The following is an 18,350-nucleotide window of genomic DNA, read 5'->3' on the forward strand; positions in this document are numbered from 1 at the left end:
AAAACAAGAAGAAGAAAAAATTCTGAATCTCAGAAGCCAGAACAGCAAGAGGGATCGCAGCAATCCCTCTTGCTGTTCTGGCTTCTGTGATAGCTGCGCAGCCTGCATTCGCTCCAAAAGACGCACACACATTTCCCCTTACTTTTTAGGAGGGAAAAAGTGAGTCTTATAGAGCAAAAAATATGGTAAATAGCTAAGTTAAAGTCTGTGTGTCATTGTTTCCATTCCTCTTCCTTTCCTTTCCCCCACCCCCCAAAAATATTTCTGTTTCTTCTGTACTTTGAGAAAATGAAGGTAAACCCTTTATCCCTCCCTGGAAAGACTAGGGAATGCCAGGAAGTGCATCCTACCTTGAAACTACACTGGAAATGCAATACTTCCATCAAGGTGGCATGAATCTGGGTTGTCATCTTATCAATCTAGCAGTCCAGCAATTAAAATCTTTCAATAAGGCAATGCAACTAGCACGTCAGTTCTATGCTGCCTGCATTCTCTTTGTAAGCTATCACAGTGCACAAGGAATCCTAGAAGATCTAGATTTTCTAGATATGCTAGGGAGGGGAAGTTCCTAGAAGATTCCTCTTGTATAAATTTGTACTGATTTCCCCCCGCACAATGTAAATATCCCAGCATGGCATGCGGTTAAGGGAAACGTATGTTGCATCATATCAGCGATAGTTTATTGAAATATTGAATCAATGATCTTGTTTGTCCTACCATTGAAATTCACTGTTATCTAACAGGATTCCATTTTTTTAAAGAGAGAGAGAGAGAGAGAAAATGTGGGCAAACTCTCACTACAATACATTTTCTGCTTACCACAGGCAAAGCTTCTGAGCTATGCTATGAGTATTTGGATAGTAACTGTAAATAGGAGGGACTTGAAAGGGACTTCAACGAAAGTGATTGATACCTCTTGCTTCATATATCGTAGATTCATATCTTTTAAGGTGTCTGTCAGTAAATTTGTCTTGGCCATAGATAGACAAAGAACATAAATTTTAAAATGCATTAAAATAGATAAGTTGAAATATATATAGAGAGAGAGTGAGAGACTTGCAAATTCACATGAGAATTTGTAAAAATTGAGACCCTGTGAATGGGCAGTTGTCAGGTCAATGAGGTTGCACTGTGAGGACCAGGTGTGTAATGGGGTGGTGGTGCTCTTAGATGTGACGTGGTCACTAGAGGCCCAGGAGACCCCAGTGACTCAGAGCATCCATTACCAACTTTGGTTGGTGTGCCAGCTACAACCATGTCTGGTCAGGGATGTCCTTATGTTGCTAACTCATTGTTAGGCTACTTTAATGTGTTGTTTGTGGGGCTACCCTTGTGCCTACAGTGGTACCTTGGGTTAAGTACTTAATTCGTTCCGGAGGTCCATTCTTAACCTGAAACTGTTCTTTACCTGAAGTACCACTTTAGCTAATGGGGCCTCCTGCTACCGCCGCGCCGACAGAGCACGATTTCTGTTCTCATCCTGAAGCAAAGTTTTTAACCTGAGGTACTATTTCTGGGTTAGCGGAGTCTGTAACCTGAAGCGTATGTAACCCAAGGTACCACTGTAGTTCAAAAGATGTGACTAATGCAAAATGCAGCTGCTAGAGTACTGGTGTACTGCATTGGATGCCCGTTAGTTACTGAGCCAACTCCAAGGTTTTCTTGTGGGCATTTAAAGCCGGAAACAACTTGGGACCACAATACCTACCAGACTGGCTTCCCTAATCCAAACCAAGTTGATCTGCAAGTTCTTCCAATGATACCCTGTTGGTCAGTCCAAAAACAGCAGATTGCCTCTTGGTGACAATGCAGAAGTAGGCCTTTTTGGTGATAGCACTCACCAAATAAATAAATAAGCAAGCAAGCAAGCAAGCAAGCATAGTTAGAAGGCTGGACAGGCAACATCTAAGCAAAATTTGCTACTTCTGTTTTAAAAATATTTATCTGCAAGTATTCCAACTTTTGCACAATAAGCTCATTTTATTCCTTGCTTCATTAAAACTAGGAATATTTTAAAAATCTGTGATTCATAGTATAATTGCAATGGGACAGCTAGAGGGATGTTTGGCATACTTGCAGTTGGTTAGCATGGAGAGCGGACTACTCCTTGCACTGCATAAGCTTGTGAGAACAAAACAAAACAAAAAGAGATGAATAAGGAGAGCATGTTGCACAAAAAGAAAGTACAGTTTACAGGCCCTGTAGCTCTCAAGTCTTTTAATATGGCTCTGTCCAAAATAAATATAGTGTTCTGTATTTATGCCAGGCAAAGAACTGTCAGTGGTGCCCTGATTCTTTGTATTTCAAGCTGGTCAGCCAGCTCGTGGGTGAGCATGTATTTCTCTGGCTCTTCCATATTTCTGTTTGAGTAGGGTGCCAAGGGGTTAATTGCGGTTCCAGTTTAGCGCATACCCATTAATGATCAGTGGTGTTCTCATCTTATGTTGGTAGCAAGCAACCAAAGCCAGGAAATATGAATCAGATTCAAAACAACACAAACATAGGTGTCAGCACAGCAGCTTGAAAGGAACAGGGAGTTGCATTAATATTTGTAAGCAAAAAAATTAAATTATTTCCAATATTGGGAATAAGGAATCCCACAAAATATTTCATTTTTAATTTTATAAGGAACTTCCAGTAAGCCATGTATTCAAATAATACTGGGACATCCCATCACCCTTATGTGTACTGTAGATTCTGCTCACAGTGGGGAATAGAAGTTGTGAACCTTGTGTAGACACTCCACCTCCTTCCCCAATAGGATGGGGAATTTGTGGCATTTCAGATATTGTTGGACTTCATTGCTCATCAACCCAATCGTATCACACATGTTCAAGGATGGTGAAAGCTACAGTCCAATAACATCTGGAGGGTCACAGGTTCTTTTATGCTACAAAAAAATGTATGGAGAGATTATGAGTGGGTGGGATGAACACATCTGATGTCCTACTTGCTGTGGGATCCAGGTGCAAATGTGAGGTTTGTTCTTGCTCCCTGCTGCATGTAGAACCATTCTAAATGATGGGAATACAGATGGAGTTTGGTAATTTGTCAACAACATTCAGTTCACCTTGAGATTTACTGGCAAATGTAATAATCTAGCCTCAATATTTATTTATTTATTAGAATTATCAGTAAACACCAGCATCTACTAAGTTTATCTTATTCTGTCTGCATATTTTTATAACAACATGGTAACTATCAGAAACAGAAAGAAAGGAAATCAATGAATTTTTATCTCCTTGGTAGGATGAATGACCAATAACCAGATAAGTAAAACTGGGCTGCATAAACAAACATGGATTGAGGAACTCTTGAGTAAACAACACTGGTACTATTTCAGTAATCCTACATTCTGTTAACAAGTCAGTCTGTCCATACCCTGGAAATGTCCCATTTCCATAGTTAAAGCTACAGAGGCTCACTTCTTGCAAGACTGTCCAGTTTCTAAACATGATCCCATTTGCGGACTCTCTTTCAATCATCACCAGTGATGGCTGCACATCACTGTTCCCCAGTAATAATGTGAAGCAACTCTTTCAGTCTCTGCTGTTTCTGACTGCTGGCCTTTCATACTTGAATAGCTGTTCTGTATAGTTGGATGCCATCTGCTGTTTGGTGAGTTGCGTTGGCACTGTTACTTACAAACCTCTGCTCTCTAGTGGAACAGTGTAAAATGATTTAATGATCTATGAGAATTAACTTGGGTTTTTTAGGGTCAAATAGCCACTGGAGATCCCGTCTTCTAGCAGCTGACTAGAAGAATGAGAACATGCTTCAAGCACAAGGAAGTGACATTATAAGTGGACCATTGAAATAGCTATACTTGCTTTAGGATTTTAGCTGATTGCCACAGAAGCATGATTATCTTTATTCCACTGATTAAAAATATTAATTCTACTGAAAGGCTCTTCAGTGCCATCTCTCTTTTATGAGAACAAGTTTCTAATTTTGCAAAAGCAATTAGAAATTCTAAAGATTAACTCTGTAGAACTTTAGAAGAAGGAACTAAGAAAACATTATTGTGCTGCTTTCGAAATGTATCAAATACCGTAAAACTCTTTGGGGTAAATGTAAACATCTTAAATTTGAAAATGCCTCCAGTAAGAGTTGCATGTTTGTAGACATAAGTAAAAAAATACTAACGAAACATGTTTAAAGTAACCAAAAGGAGGAAACAGTACAGCATTATTGGTGCTTCTGTATGACATCAACTATTTCTTTGATGCTCATCCCCATCTTAGGCCTCCTAGTATGTTCATCAACCTAAGAAAACTGCCTTCCTTGCCAAACTTGGAAGTAAAGTATCAAGAAGTAGGCATGCCAAACTGTGTGGTTAATACTTCAAACTATAGAGTTGGAAGGAACGTCAAAGGTCATCAATCCTAGTTGCCCAACCTTCTGTTAGTGCAGGAGATCTTCTACCAACGCATCTCTGATTGGTAGGTGACCATCCTGCCTCTGCTTACAAATCTCTTAACAAAGAAGGGTTCACTTTCTTCCAGGGAAATCTCTCCCACTGTTGAACAGCTCATACTATCAGGAAGTCCTTCCTAAACTGGTCATTGAGTATTTGTCACAGAAGAAATTTCTGGGGATACCTATAACTGGTTAAAACAGAGATGCTACAAGGAGCTATTGTGATTATAAAAGCTCTGTGTTGCCTTGCCCCCAGAATTTCCCATTTCAGGGCTTTCCATGGAGTGTTGGCAGTGCAAATACAAATAGTGGTACTGATTCTGTTGTTCCCCCTACCTGAGGTTTCAGTGGACAGAACAGGAAGATTCACACTAGGGGAGTGGCATTCGCATCACTCTGCAGGTGGAAACTGTCAAAGCTGTTTTGGGTTGGCTGGAGAGAGACATCCCACCCCACCTCCTCCAGCACCGAATAGCAAGAGTTTGGGTGGTACCCTTAAAGGCTTCGCTGGTGTGGGTGTTGTTTATGCCAATCACTCTTTAATTTTCTGTAGAAAAAGTTCAGGGAGAGATTCCACTCTCAGGCCCAATCAACTGACATTCCCACCCCCATTTTTTTTTTTTTAAATTTGATGCTGCATAAAGCCCTCATTAACTGTAACAGGCCCTGCTCCTTAAAACTGTCTGCGTGAGCAGATGTTTCCCCCTTCCCTTTAAATTGTTGCTGCTATTGCATGATGGCTCTGCCTGAAGATTATATACATCGGTGTTATCATTGTGTTTGTCCCAGCACCTGAGTGACAAAGTATTTTATACTCCCTGTTTCAGTTGGCACAAGTTTTACAAAGATGGTATCCATACTAAGCCCACAATTCTCCAGAGCACATCTAGCAAACTATAGAACACATGCATTGGCTGTTAATAGAGGATTGCACACATTGCTTGAATTATAGCAAAAACAGTAATAGTAGAACTATTGTCTGCTGTACTCAGTTTTGATACATTGACATGTCTTGATGGCATATTTCAGTAATGTCCATCTTACACTTGTGCAGGCTTGGTTCTCCTAAGCATGGTCAAGCATTTTGTTGTTGTTGTTAATTATTAATTTTATTGTTTATACCCCGCCCACCTGGCTGAGTTGCTCCAGCCATTCTGGGCAGCTTCCAGCACATATAAAAACCTAATAAAACATTAAAAACTGTTGATAGGAGGGTATTCCACATGGAGAGTGCCACCACCAAGAAGGCCCTCTGCCTGGTTCCCTTTAACATCACTTCACGCAGTGAGGGAACCACCAGAAGGCCCTCGGAGCTGGACCTCAGTGTCTGGGTTGAATGATGGGGGTGGACATGCTCCTTCAGGTAGACGGAGCTGAGGCTTTTTATGGCTTTAAAGGTCAGCACCAACACTTTCAACAACAACAACAACAACAACAATTTACTTATACCCTTCCTTTTCTCCTGATAGGATACGTGCAGCTTCCAGATGAAAACAAGAACCACTAAAACATAGGCTGCCCTTCCCAGACAGAGTGAAGGATGCAAATACATGTATATAGGAAGCTGTTTTTTTAAAAAAAAAATAATTCAACACACACCAGGGAGTTCTGCCAGAATGCCTATCCAAACTAATGAGTAATGCTAGATGTACAATCTTCTATTGAAAAGGAAGCCGAGGGAGGTCAACATAACTATTGGATAAATAATACCAAATGTTTTTGACTGACTATGAAATTATCATTCATATGGCTTATACAGGCATGCTGCCACAGATGACTAGCTAAAATACAATATTAGTTAGGAGCGTATATTAATGGTGCATGAAATCATGATAAACATCTCTGAAAGAATAGATGAAACAAATAAACCTGAACTAGGATGGGGAAAGAGTTACTAAAATGTGGGCCAGGTTCTGGAGTTTGTCTCACCTACTTTAAAACAGCTGTATCCAGATGTCACCACCTCTGATTCTCCTGGTCCAGAGGATTTCGGAAAGAGCTTTGTGCCCACCGGAACTGGCAAACTCTGGTTTGAACAAGCCCTGCAAGCCAAGATTGCAACCTATTTTTTGATCTTGATTTGGAGTTCTCAAACTACAGTTTGTCAATTTAGATGTCATAGTAAACCACATAATGTATTTCATTAAGCCAGTGGTACAGGGGGGTATAGGGACGCGGGTGGTGCTGTGGTCTAAACCACAGAGCCTAGGGCTTGCCGATCAGAAGGTCAGCAGTTCGAATCCCCGCAACAGGGTGAGCTCCCGTTGCTCGGTCCCAGCTCCTGCCCACCTAGCAGTTCGAAAGCACGTCAAAGTGCAAGTAGATAAATAGGTCCCGCTCCGGCGGAAAGGTAAACGGCATTTCCGTGTGCTGCTCTGGTTTGCCAGAAGCGGCTTAGTCATGCTGGCCACATGACCTGGAAGCTGGCTCCCTCGGCATGTAAAGCGAGATGAGCTCCACAACCCCAGAGTCGTTTGCGACTGGACCTAACGGTCAGGGGTCCCTTTACCTTTTACAGGGGGGTGTATGTTGCCAAAAACCAGTGAAAGTGGAATCAGTTAGTGTTATTTGATATTTGCTATTCCGCTCAGTTTAGGGGAAACAATTAAGACAGATAAACCCGAGCAAGGAAGGGCAAATATTTTCTACTGTTTTGATTGCAAAGGGCTTTGTAAGTTCAGTCTAATAAAATTAAAACAAATAAAGTTAAAGCTAATTGTTAACCGAATCATTGATAATTAACTATCACTCTGAGTTCAGTATTGGAATTGATCTCTGCTAGCTTTACCCATAGAGTGCAGGTGGTCAATCCAAGTTATATTTAAATTATTTCATATCATTTAATATATTTCCAAGTTGATCAGTGTTCCATACACAAAAAATAAGAAGTGAAGCATTTCAGCGTTGGATTTCAAAAATCTCAGAACTCCAGTATTTGAATTTGCTAACCTGAAAACACAATCTTTAAATTGCATTAATAACGGTAATATTTTGAGCCCTCAATTATTATTATTATTATTATTATTATTATTATTATTATTATTAATTAATTAATCGCCTTCCCTACATGTCTCAAGGTGATGTGCAGAATGCTTTTAAAACAGCAAAAAAAAAAACAGTTTAAAACAATACAGAAAATAGTAGCAGATACCAAATAGACACCAATGGTACAAAGCAATATATTTTGCTTTCTGCTGTTTGGCTTTCCCCGCCTTCAGATATATGAAATAGGTTTCTCTGTTCATGAAGCAGCAGTTCTAAGTTGAAGTTTGGTGAGTGATAATTTGACCAACATAACAACTAAAGGTCCTTCTGAGGTCCTTCCCCATGTTTCCTGGCTGAGGGAGGTCTGGAAAGTGGCAATACAAGAAAGGGCCTTTTGAGTGGTGGCTCCATGCCTGTGGAATGTTGTCCCTATGGAGGCACACTGGGCACCATCATTAAACTACTTTTAGGCGCCAGGCAAAAATGTTCCTTTTTAGTCAGGCATTAGGCGTTTAACTTTGAAAGTTTTAGATATTGTGACTCTTTTAGTGGGTGGGATTTGTTGATTCCTTTTTTAATGTAAATCGGTGTTTTTAGCTTTTCTTTTTGCTTTTTTTGTTTTAATTTTTGTATTGTAAGTTTCTGTGAGTTTACTTTTTCTAAAAAGATTTAAAGTGGCTAATAGTTGCGATAAATAAAAATAAACTGAAACCATATTTCTGTGGTGGTTGTGCAAAACAGGAATCAGTAAACACAAGTAACTCAGCACGGAAAGTATACTTTTGTCTTTTAAATGGGTGCATGATTGGCCCTTTGTGATGCTGGCACTTTGGCCTTAGGGAGTCCCAGCTACCTGATGGATATGCTTTTCTTCAGAAACAAGGTGGAATTCTCCGTTCTCCAAACTCACTCACTGGTATGCAACCCCTCTCTGTGTTTTACCTTCTGTTTCTTACTTATACAGTATTGGTACGATTGTTCAGAAGTGGATCAAGCTACTTATCTCCAAGGAAACTGTTAGCATTGCACAGGTGTTGCGCTTGACTTCTACATTTCTGGCACAATAGCTCATTGTAAGCCTCCAGATCAGTTATTATTGCATTACGTGGCAGTTCGTGGATTAGTTCCAAAGACTGCAGTGGCATGGCCTTCTTTCTTTAATTTTTTTTAAATGTACTAAAACATTTTACACATGTAAAGAAACATGGATGGTATAACACGGTACAGATTTACATGACGGAAGCTCCTTTTTTATCATATAGGGGTTGTAAAGGTAAAGATACTCCTGACCATTGGGTCCAGTTGCAGACGACTCTGGGGTTGTGGCGCTCATCTCTCTTTACTAGCTGAGGGAGCCAGTGTACAGCTTCCAGGTCATGTGGCCAGCATGACTAAGCCGCTTCTGGCGAACCATAGCAGTGTACGGAAACAGTGTTTACCTTCCCGCCGGAGCGGTACCTATTTATCTACTTGCACTTTGACGTGCTTTCAAACTGCTAGGTGGGCAGGAGCAGGGACCGAGCAATGGGAGCTCACCCCGTCGCAGGGATTTGAACCGCCGACCTTCTGATCGGCAAGCCCTAGGCTCTGTGGTTTAGACCACAGCGCCACCTGTGTCCCTTACAGGGGTTGTACCACCAGTTTGTATGTAAAATGAATCAATTTATGTATGGGCTCGTCCAGACTTCCGCTTGTCCTGCCATTTGTTTTGATTCAATGGTAAAGTTCGGGTTTCTTAGGAGAAAGCAGCTAGGCAAACGGAGATGGAGATAAACCCTTTGTGTGCACAACTTGAAGCCAGCACTTCCGACTCTTCCTTCCAAGTCTTCGTGTGGGAATATGTAATTTATGAACAGGGCCATTGTAGGTATTACCAGGAGCAAATCTCATGATTGTGGAACCAGGGAAATAATTGTTCCATATACTCCTGTGATTTTAGCAGGGACCAAGCCTTTACTATTGTAGTAGGTGTTACCTTGTGGAACGTCTTACCAGTAGAGGTTCAGAAGGAATCATCCCTGCTCACTTTCAAGCATTTTCTGGAAACTGTTTTCCAGACACGCCTTTCAAACCTGAGTTTGTTTGTCAGCCAACTTTTGCTGGTCTTATTGTTCTTATTGTTTTATTTGTAGTACAGCAGGGGCAGACTTTAGTCATATGGCACCCGGTGCAAGGCCAGAATTTGGTGCCCCAAAATGGATCTTCTCAATCATGGATCTTCTCAATTTTGTGCCCCTTCGGCTCTGTGCTTTTTAGTGTGAGGACCATGCACACCACCCTAAATACAGTATTGTGTTTTTAGGTTGTATATTGCCTTGTTTTTAGGTTGTATATTGCCACCAGACTCTGAATATGGTCTCCCTATATATGTTCATTTTCCTTCCTGCTTTGGGCACCCAAAGCTTTAATGCAGGGGTCAGCAAACTTTTTCAGCAAGGGGCCAGCCCACTGTCCCTCAGACCTTGTGGGGGGCTGGACTATATTTTGAAGGGGGGGGGAATGAACAAATTCCTATGCCCCACAAATAACCCAGAGATGCATTTTAAATAAAAGCACACATTCTACTCATGCAAATACACACTGATTCCCGGACCATCTGCGGGCCAGATTTAGAAGGCGATTGGGCCGGATCCAGCCCCCAGGCCTTAGTTTGCCTACCCATGCTTTAATGACTACCACTGCCTGCCTGCCTGCCTGGCAAAGGATGCCCCTAACTGTATTCTGTGGCATGTAAACAAAGTAGTAAAGTTGAGTGCAGTGCCCCCCAAATACATAAATAAATGAATGAAACCTGGCTACTAGCTGCATAAAGCTTACATCAGCAAATGAGGCAAGAATGCTCCCATCTACTTTCCAGTGTGCAATCAGCATAAGGGTTGCTAAAATGGGCAATTTCCTTAACAGGATGCCTAAAGTACTATCTGAGCTGCATGATCGGCCCACTGTATTGGATGTATACAGCCCCGCTGCAATGAGGATAATTCACTTTCTTACAGGATTAACTCTTGTGCAACCCACTATGCTTTTCTTTTTAAAATCACATCAAAACAATGTAAGTTAAAGCTCATTTAAAACAAAAACAAAAAGTTATTCATTAATTTCATTGTTACATTTTTTACCCCTCCTTTCATACCAAAGAAGCCCAGGTCAGTGTACATATAGTCCAACAGAATAACAATAAAACATTTAAACATTCATATTAAAACTGTGATAGAAGAATACAGGTGGCCCACTTACTTATACTGGGGTTACATTCCGGGTATCACACCTAAAGCCAAAATTGTGTATACTCAAACCCCATTGGGTTCAATGGTGAGTGGGGTTGCCATATTTTTCCCAGAATCCCTGCCCCCTTTATAATTTTTTTGCCATGTGCTCAAAGGTGAAGGTGCACAAGTTAAATGTGCACAAGTTGCAAGCTTACTGTATAACAGTGAAACAAAATCTGTACATTACAGCAATCGGAGAAAACAAAATATCCTTCCCTGAAGAGTCAAATGGGTACATTTTCTGCTGTCAGAAAGAAAGAAAAATGCTAGTTTGGGGGATAGCTGCAGTTCTATGGGGCGATAGATGATAAGCAGCAAACAAAAAGCCCCTCCTTGTTGTGTCTTAATTATTCAGAGGTGACATAGAATAGTCTCTTAGGGTCCATGCACTTGAGCAGCTGATTCAAAGAAGCCTCACCATCTTATTTCCTCCTCTCTGTTGCAAAGGAAATGCTAAGGTAAATACTTATCCATATATTCCTGCTCTCCTGGTGAGAGGATGGGAGTTGAGCAAGTTGACATAACTCTCCAACCCCAAAGCTGATCAGAGCCATTCTGCTATTCTTAATGAAATGGTCAACAGTTGAGGCAATAATCAGCAATAACTCAACTTAGTGCTTATTCTATTCTGTGTATTATTAATAATTATATCAACTGTAGGATAGCCAGCCTCAAATAACCAAAATGCATAAGTCTGAAGGGGTTAATGCCATAGAGTAAGCTGTCCTGCCAGGCTTAACTAGGTCACTCCCCCTCACATTGGGAGGAAGGTCATCAAGCCTATTGTTTCCCTTCAGTCTACCATATGAACTCCAGTGTGTAAAGAGGTCTGAGGCTTGGTTGCTCCAAGCTCAGACTGTGTGGCTTTCTACAAGCCATACTTGCGTTTCTATACAAATAATTTAAGAACTGTCACTACCTTGGAACTAACCTAAGTTTTGCTGCCTGTGTTTTATGAATGCTGTATGGAAAAACACATGAATCTGACACCGTGGGAGGCACTGTGTTATAATGATTTGGCTCCCACCTGCAGGACTAGATTTAGAAACTCACTAGGAGGCTGTACCTTGGCATCCTGGCAGTTATGCTGTGGGGGTGCTGGCAGCTTTCAGCTACCAGTGTTGCTTAACCTCTATGTGAAGCTGTTGGGAGTTACCATTAGGGGATCTGGACATGAAGTGTCACTAGTATATTGATGAGACTCATATCCATTTCTCCATATCATCCTAATCAGGTGTGGCTCTGAGGATCCTGCACCTGTGCTTGGATGCTGCGATGGACTGGATGAGGAACTACTTAGTGGTTTATAAGGTTTTCATGTGTATTTCATTTTATTACATTTGCTTGCATTTTGGGAACTGCTCTGGTACTACTCAGATGAAGAGTGCTATATTCCTGTTTGGAAATAGAAAGGGATAGTACTAATACTTATTCCCTTATTTTTTTAACCAACCAAGCTCAGGAACCCCTAACCTCTCACTATAACAATAATAAAAAACAAAAACCCAAAGGACCTACCCATATAACGCTGACACAAACCCCCTACACTAAGAATACTTACCGTATTTTTTGTTCCATAAAACACACTTTTTTCCTCTTAGAAACTAAGGGGAAATGTCTGTGCGTCTTATGGAGCGAATGTGTGGTCCCTGGAGCTAAATTGCTGGAGTGCGGCACGCTCCTGAGCTGCTCTTTGGGGCTGGCGGGGGAAACCCCAGGTGGCGGCAGAGCAGCCGGGGCTTCCCCCTCCAGCCCCAGGAGCAGCGGCAAGCTGCGCGCAAATGCGCACTCCTGAGCTGCTCTTTGGGGCTGGAGGGGTCTTATCCTATCTGAGATGGTACCTTCAGAGCAGGGCAGCTGCTGTGTAGGTTGTATTTGAGTTGTTGCTCTGCTTTAACTCACAATCATATCTCTGAAATACAACCCAGCAAGCATCTAGCAGCAGTGTATGCAAACCTGTCTCCTGGGATGTCTGTTTGTATGGGTGCAACCTAGACTGAGCTTCTGAAAGAAGCTCCCTAGCACCCATTCTCCTGGTTTTGATTATTCTGGTATATCTTATAGAACATTTTTTTTAAGTGCATATATCTTCCCATGAATAAGTATCCAAAAATTCTCTAGAATTATTCTCAAAACACTGGTCAGATTTTCCCACTTCTCTAGATTAATATTTTTAAAAGATTTTGATTGATTCAAATTCTCTTTTGTTTTAAAGTTTACCTCTCTATTCTCAGTTCTGTGAATTGGGGCAGAGCATTAATGAGTGATGCCTCCTGCAGTTTGTCATGTTTCAGACATCCCAGAAATCATAGAATCTTAGAGTTGGAAGGAACCCAAGAGTCATCTAGTCCAACCCCCTGCAATGCAGGAATCTCAGCTAAAGCATCCATGACAGATGGCCATCCAACCTCTGCTTAAAAACCTCCAAGGAAGGAGAGTCCACAAACTCCCAAGGGAGACTGTTCTACTGCCGAACAGCTCTTACTGTCAGAAAGTTTTTCCAAATGTTTAGTTGGAATCTCCTTTGATTTGAATTCTACCTTCCAGAGCAGGAGAAAAGCGTGCTCCCTCTTCCATGTGACAGTCCTTAAGATATTTGAAGATGGCTATCAAATCTTCTCTCAGTCTCCTCTTTTCCAGGCTAAACATACCCAGCTCCTTCAAGCGCTCCTCACAAGGCTTAGTTTACAGAATCATGATCCAAACTACCCAGCCCTGGAATTTTTCCTCTCTGTTGTGATTTCTTTTTGCCTATTCTGGAGTTACCTTTAGTTTCATTCTTTTTTCATTTTCTGCCTCTAGGAAACTTATTCCCGATTCTGGCATGTTTCCCTCCTACTCCCTGTTGAACATACTGAGACAAACAAATAATTTAGCTTTGCAGTAATCTTTCCCGTGTCTGTCACCAATTTTCCACTCAGAATCTTATAAGGAGACCTCCTGATTCTTACCTCTGTACAAAACACTTTTATTTTCTGCCTTTTTCCAATCTTCCCCATTTTGCTTTATGGCATGTGACGATACAGTGGTACCTCTGGAAGTGAACGGGATCTGTTCCGGAGCCCCGTTCGCAACCTGAGCAGAACGCAGCCTGCGCATGCACATGATGCCATTTTGAGAGTCTGCACATGCACAAGTGGCGAAACCCAGCAGTAACGCATTCCGTTACTTCCAGGTCGCCGGGGAGCGCAACCTGAAAACGCTCAACCTGAAGCAACTTCAACCCGACGTATGACTGTACTTTAAAAAGAAGACATGTGTTTGGAAACAGCCGTTTTAAACGAATTAGTGTTCCTTCCTGGTGTTCTAGTGTGCTGTGGGTTTTATAAAGTCACTTCCACCTTAGGAGGAGGTGGAGTTGCAGGCACTCATGACCCCTTCACGTGCGCAGGGGTGTGGTCAGCCCTGCGCGATTGGGGGGAATTCCTGGCTGCATCACTGCTCAGGCAACCAAGCCGATTGCTCTGGGGGTGTGGCCTGCTTGATTTAAGCAGGACGCAGTGGGAATCTCACCCCTTTTCACACTTCCAGCTGGAGCTCCTAGTTGATGTGCATCAGCAGGACTCCCCCTACTAGTGGTTAACCCTTTCCAGACTCCACGCAGATGGGCGGGAGTCAGATATAGTCGGTTAGGTCCAGTGCCTAAGCCAATACCGCTCACAATCTGTAACCAATAAAGTTGAGGCCTTTTTTAGCTGATAAACCTAAAATACTGTTGTCAAGTGTCTTATTCAACCTTGGGGGGGGGGGAACCTTGCCACGCAATGTATACAGTCATATTTTGTGCTGATGATTTTAACATAAATAATGTACATGTTCTGGAGGATTGCTTTTGCGAAGGGTATCTAATACCGCACGGATCAAAACTAAAGCCATTTTGCCTGCTGCTTGATCATATCAATGATCTTCTCTTCTGTGAATTGGTGCAGGGCATTAACATGCATTATAGGATATTGCTAGGATATGTTTGCATCTTTCATAATGTTTACATCTTCAGAGATTCATTTGCTGGTGCATCTATACTTGCACAATTCTACTCTGTTTTTTGTTGAGGTCAATGGAAACATCTATTAGTTTACCTACTTGTGCCAATGAGGACACAGAGTTTAAAACTGAAGAGATAATTCAGGCTGCATTGCAGGATAAGAAGAATTATACATGCATGACCTAATCCATCAGCCATGTGTTGGTTATCCCAAGTGCTAGCTAGACCAACCCCCTTTTTCTGCCTAGAACTTCAAAAATAGAGAAGACAGGAGAATAACCTAGATGGTGGGACATCTTTTATGTAGGTGGTTGGTGGGTTATATATAGGTAGGTTGGGTGCAAGTTATTTAAGGCCTGCATAAGAACTTTTTGATTGCAACAAAAATTGACCTGCAGATTGGCATGCAGATCAATAGAGAAGTAGTGACAAGCACAAATAATGGTCCTTTTAACACTAAATTTGGTTGTTCCGGGTACCAGGACAGTATGAGTTCAGACTGCCGTTCTCACACACTCAGAAAGCAATTAGAAGCCTTTCCCTGTTGTTTACATTACAATAAGTAATAGTATGAACATGTTCCAGCTCCTGACATTTATTTGCTTTTCTTTATATTTTTTATTGTTAGTCTATCACCTTTAAAAGATGTGTGTGCTTAAAGAATGAGTTTTACTTACAAGGTGTTCTTTTGTCCTGTGACTCTTCCTAAATTAGATCACGACCCCCACCCCCTTTCCGCAATAGTTTTTTGGAAGAGCCTTTTGCTTATCCTTGAATGCACATCTTCTGAGTATCAGAGTGCACTGAGAAAACCTGAATAAGGCTGTGGTTTAGATCTTCTGCAGTTTTAGTTCCGCCTTGGAAATAGTTAATAATAGATGAACTGATACCTGATGAAGCATTCAGTGTGACAGACACAAACAGGGTGTCTATTGTCACTCATTGCGACAAGCCTTTCAACAAAGATGATTTCACATGATGTAGGGCATGATCCACAAAACAGCTCTGCTGGCCAGATACCTGCCAGAAGGCATACTTCAAAATTGGGTGCTATGCAAGCAACAAGACCATACAACAAGGCATTTCTTCCATTCTTCACTGGAAGATCTGAGAGTCATCATACTGGGTGACAGCCTACATTTGTTGTTGTTGTTGTTTAGTCGTTTAGTCGTGTCCGACTCTTTGTGACCCCATGGACCAGAGCACGCCAGGCACCTCTGTCCTCCACTACCTCCCACAGTTTGGTCAGACTCATGCTGGTAACCTCGAAAACACTATCCAACCATCTCGTCCTCTGTCGCCCCCTTCTCCTTGTGCCCTCCATCTTTCCCAGCATCAGTGTCTTCTCCAGGGAGTCTTCTCTTCTCATGAGGTGGCCAAAGTATTGGAGCCTCAGCTGCAGGATCTGTACTTCCAGTGAGCACTCAGGGCTGATTTCCTTAAGAATGGATGCGTTTGATCTTCTTGCAGTCCACGGGACTCTCAAGAGTCTCCTCCAGCACCAAAATTCAAAAGCATCAATTCTTCGGCGATCAGCCTTCTTTATGGTCCAGCTCTCACTTCCATACATCACTACTGGGAAAACCATGGTTTTAATTATACGGACCTTTATTGGCAAGGTGACGTCTCTACTTCTCAAGATGCTGTCTAGGCCTGTCATTGCCCTTGAGGTTTGCTACGGCTTGGCTGCCTGCACTGGGACGTGGGGGAGAAGAAACTGCCACTTATAGCACAGTGAAACATTTTTGTAAATTGTGACCTTAAATGCTTTGTTGAACAGCAGAATAATGTTGTCATCCCAGGAACATAGGAAGCTGCCTTTTACTGGGTTAGACCATTGGTTCATCTAGCTCAGCATTGTCTACTCTGACTGGCAGTAGCTCTCCAGGATTTCAGAGCTGAGGAAGGGGATTTCAGTTCCCCCCTCCCTCAACCTAACTGGAGATGCGATTGAACCTCAGGCGTTTTGCGTGCAAAGCTGGCTGGCTTATAGCAAGATGTTATGTACTGAGTTGAATAGAATCCAAAAGGCAGCAGTCTGATTGGTCCTAGAACAATAGGATTCAGAATGCAGCAGTCTGATTGGTCCTAGAACAATGCAGCAGTATGATTGGTCCGCAGGAGCCAGCCAATCCAGCTACAGGTGGAAGTGAATCTGCAACCTGATCAGCCTACAGGAGAATCCCAGAATTAGCCAATCATGTGTGGCCTATTGTGTAAATAATGTATATAAAGCAGATATTTTGGGGAAACTTTTTTTTTTAAAATGATATTTATTGGAAAAAAGGTTTTTGTTTTTTTTTTAAAAAAAATACACACACACAAAGAAAAAACAAGACAGAAAAATAAAAAATAAAATAAAACCATCATTCTCAGATTCCCCACTTTCAATACCTTCTTTCTTTGACCTCCTCCTCCTCCCTTTTCTTGTATCCTGATTGATAATAATCGCAGCAAATCCTTTCCTTAATTCATAATTTTCTGTCATTACATTACCTTAATCTATTTTCATTTTATCATATAGAAACCTTAAAGTTTAAAACTTAAATCTTATTTTTACCAACTTCTCCTAACCATAACATTCTTACCTAATTCTTTAGACATTTTTACAAGAGCCAAGTAATTTCATTTCAACATTTTTCTAACATTCATTAATTTTATAGAACAATCTTAATTATATATATATATATAAAGAAAAACAATCCAATCTTCATCCAGCGTCCCTTCCTCCTGGTCCCGGGCTTTGTCAGTCCTTTTTAACCTATTAATCTAGCACATTAACCTGGTAACCTTATATCCGAGGCCCTCAAGTCTCTTCCATGTCCCTTCCGCAGCTCTTCTTCATATTTTCCTTTCATTCTTGGGAACTCCAGCTTGGTAATGTTTTGGACCCTTTTCAACAAATCAGCCCCTTTTCCATAGACCAGACTGGACTCCATATGGTATTTAAAAACATGTTCCAGATTCCCTCCAAAATTGAGAGCCCCCACAGCTCCAGACATCAGACGGCCCATTGCCAGACTCGAAAAGTCCAAATCTCCCTGTAAAGGGGGGTCTACCCAGCCCCCCATTTCCAAACCTAACCAAACTTTATCTTTCCAAGTCTGATTTTTTCCAAGTTCATTTGTCAACTCCAAAAATTTATGTTCCTGCTGGGCCGCTGCTCCCTCCGTCTCTGGCGCCCAAGATTCAGCAACCTCCTCTTCTTTCAGTTGTTCTGTCATGGCACACTCCTGTTTTAGTTCCTGGGTGGGCTCCATATAATTTCCCACTACCTGTTCAAGGGTTCTGGCCGCATTAGTCATTAAATCCGTCTTCTGGCTTAACTGATCCAATAGGGCATTTATTTTACAGAATGCACCCAACAGTGCTTCTGAAGACATTGTCCTGCAAGGTCACAAATCCTTTCCTACGGTTGTAATCTGAGACAGCTGCAAGCTCCCAGGAATTAGTTACAATTTCACAGTCCCCCTCTAGGGGGAAAGCTTCTAGTTGTTTTTTCTTTTGATAACAATAGCAACAAAGTTTCTTTTTATGATATTTTGTCCATATTTGTTCTTTTAAAATGCGAAAGGAAACAATGGAATCACTATGTTTCTCTTCTCTTAACTATCTGTCAGAGACATTTCTTTCTGGTCAGTGAGCTTCAAACATCAGTTCTGACACCCCGCTCCAGGATCAGGACGGTGGAA

General features: G+C 41.6%; 1 protein-coding gene across 19 annotated transcripts in view; it reads left to right on the forward strand.

Moving 5' to 3' along the window:
• MYT1L (myelin transcription factor 1 like) overlaps positions 1-18,350 on the forward strand; it is a 284,247-nt gene that overhangs the window by 116,135 nt on the left and 149,762 nt on the right. The gene's annotated exons all lie outside the window — the stretch shown is intronic.

This window comes from Podarcis raffonei, chromosome 3 (genome assembly GCF_027172205.1).
Source record: "Podarcis raffonei isolate rPodRaf1 chromosome 3, rPodRaf1.pri, whole genome shotgun sequence".
Lineage (NCBI taxonomy): Eukaryota > Metazoa > Chordata > Lepidosauria > Squamata > Lacertidae > Podarcis > Podarcis raffonei.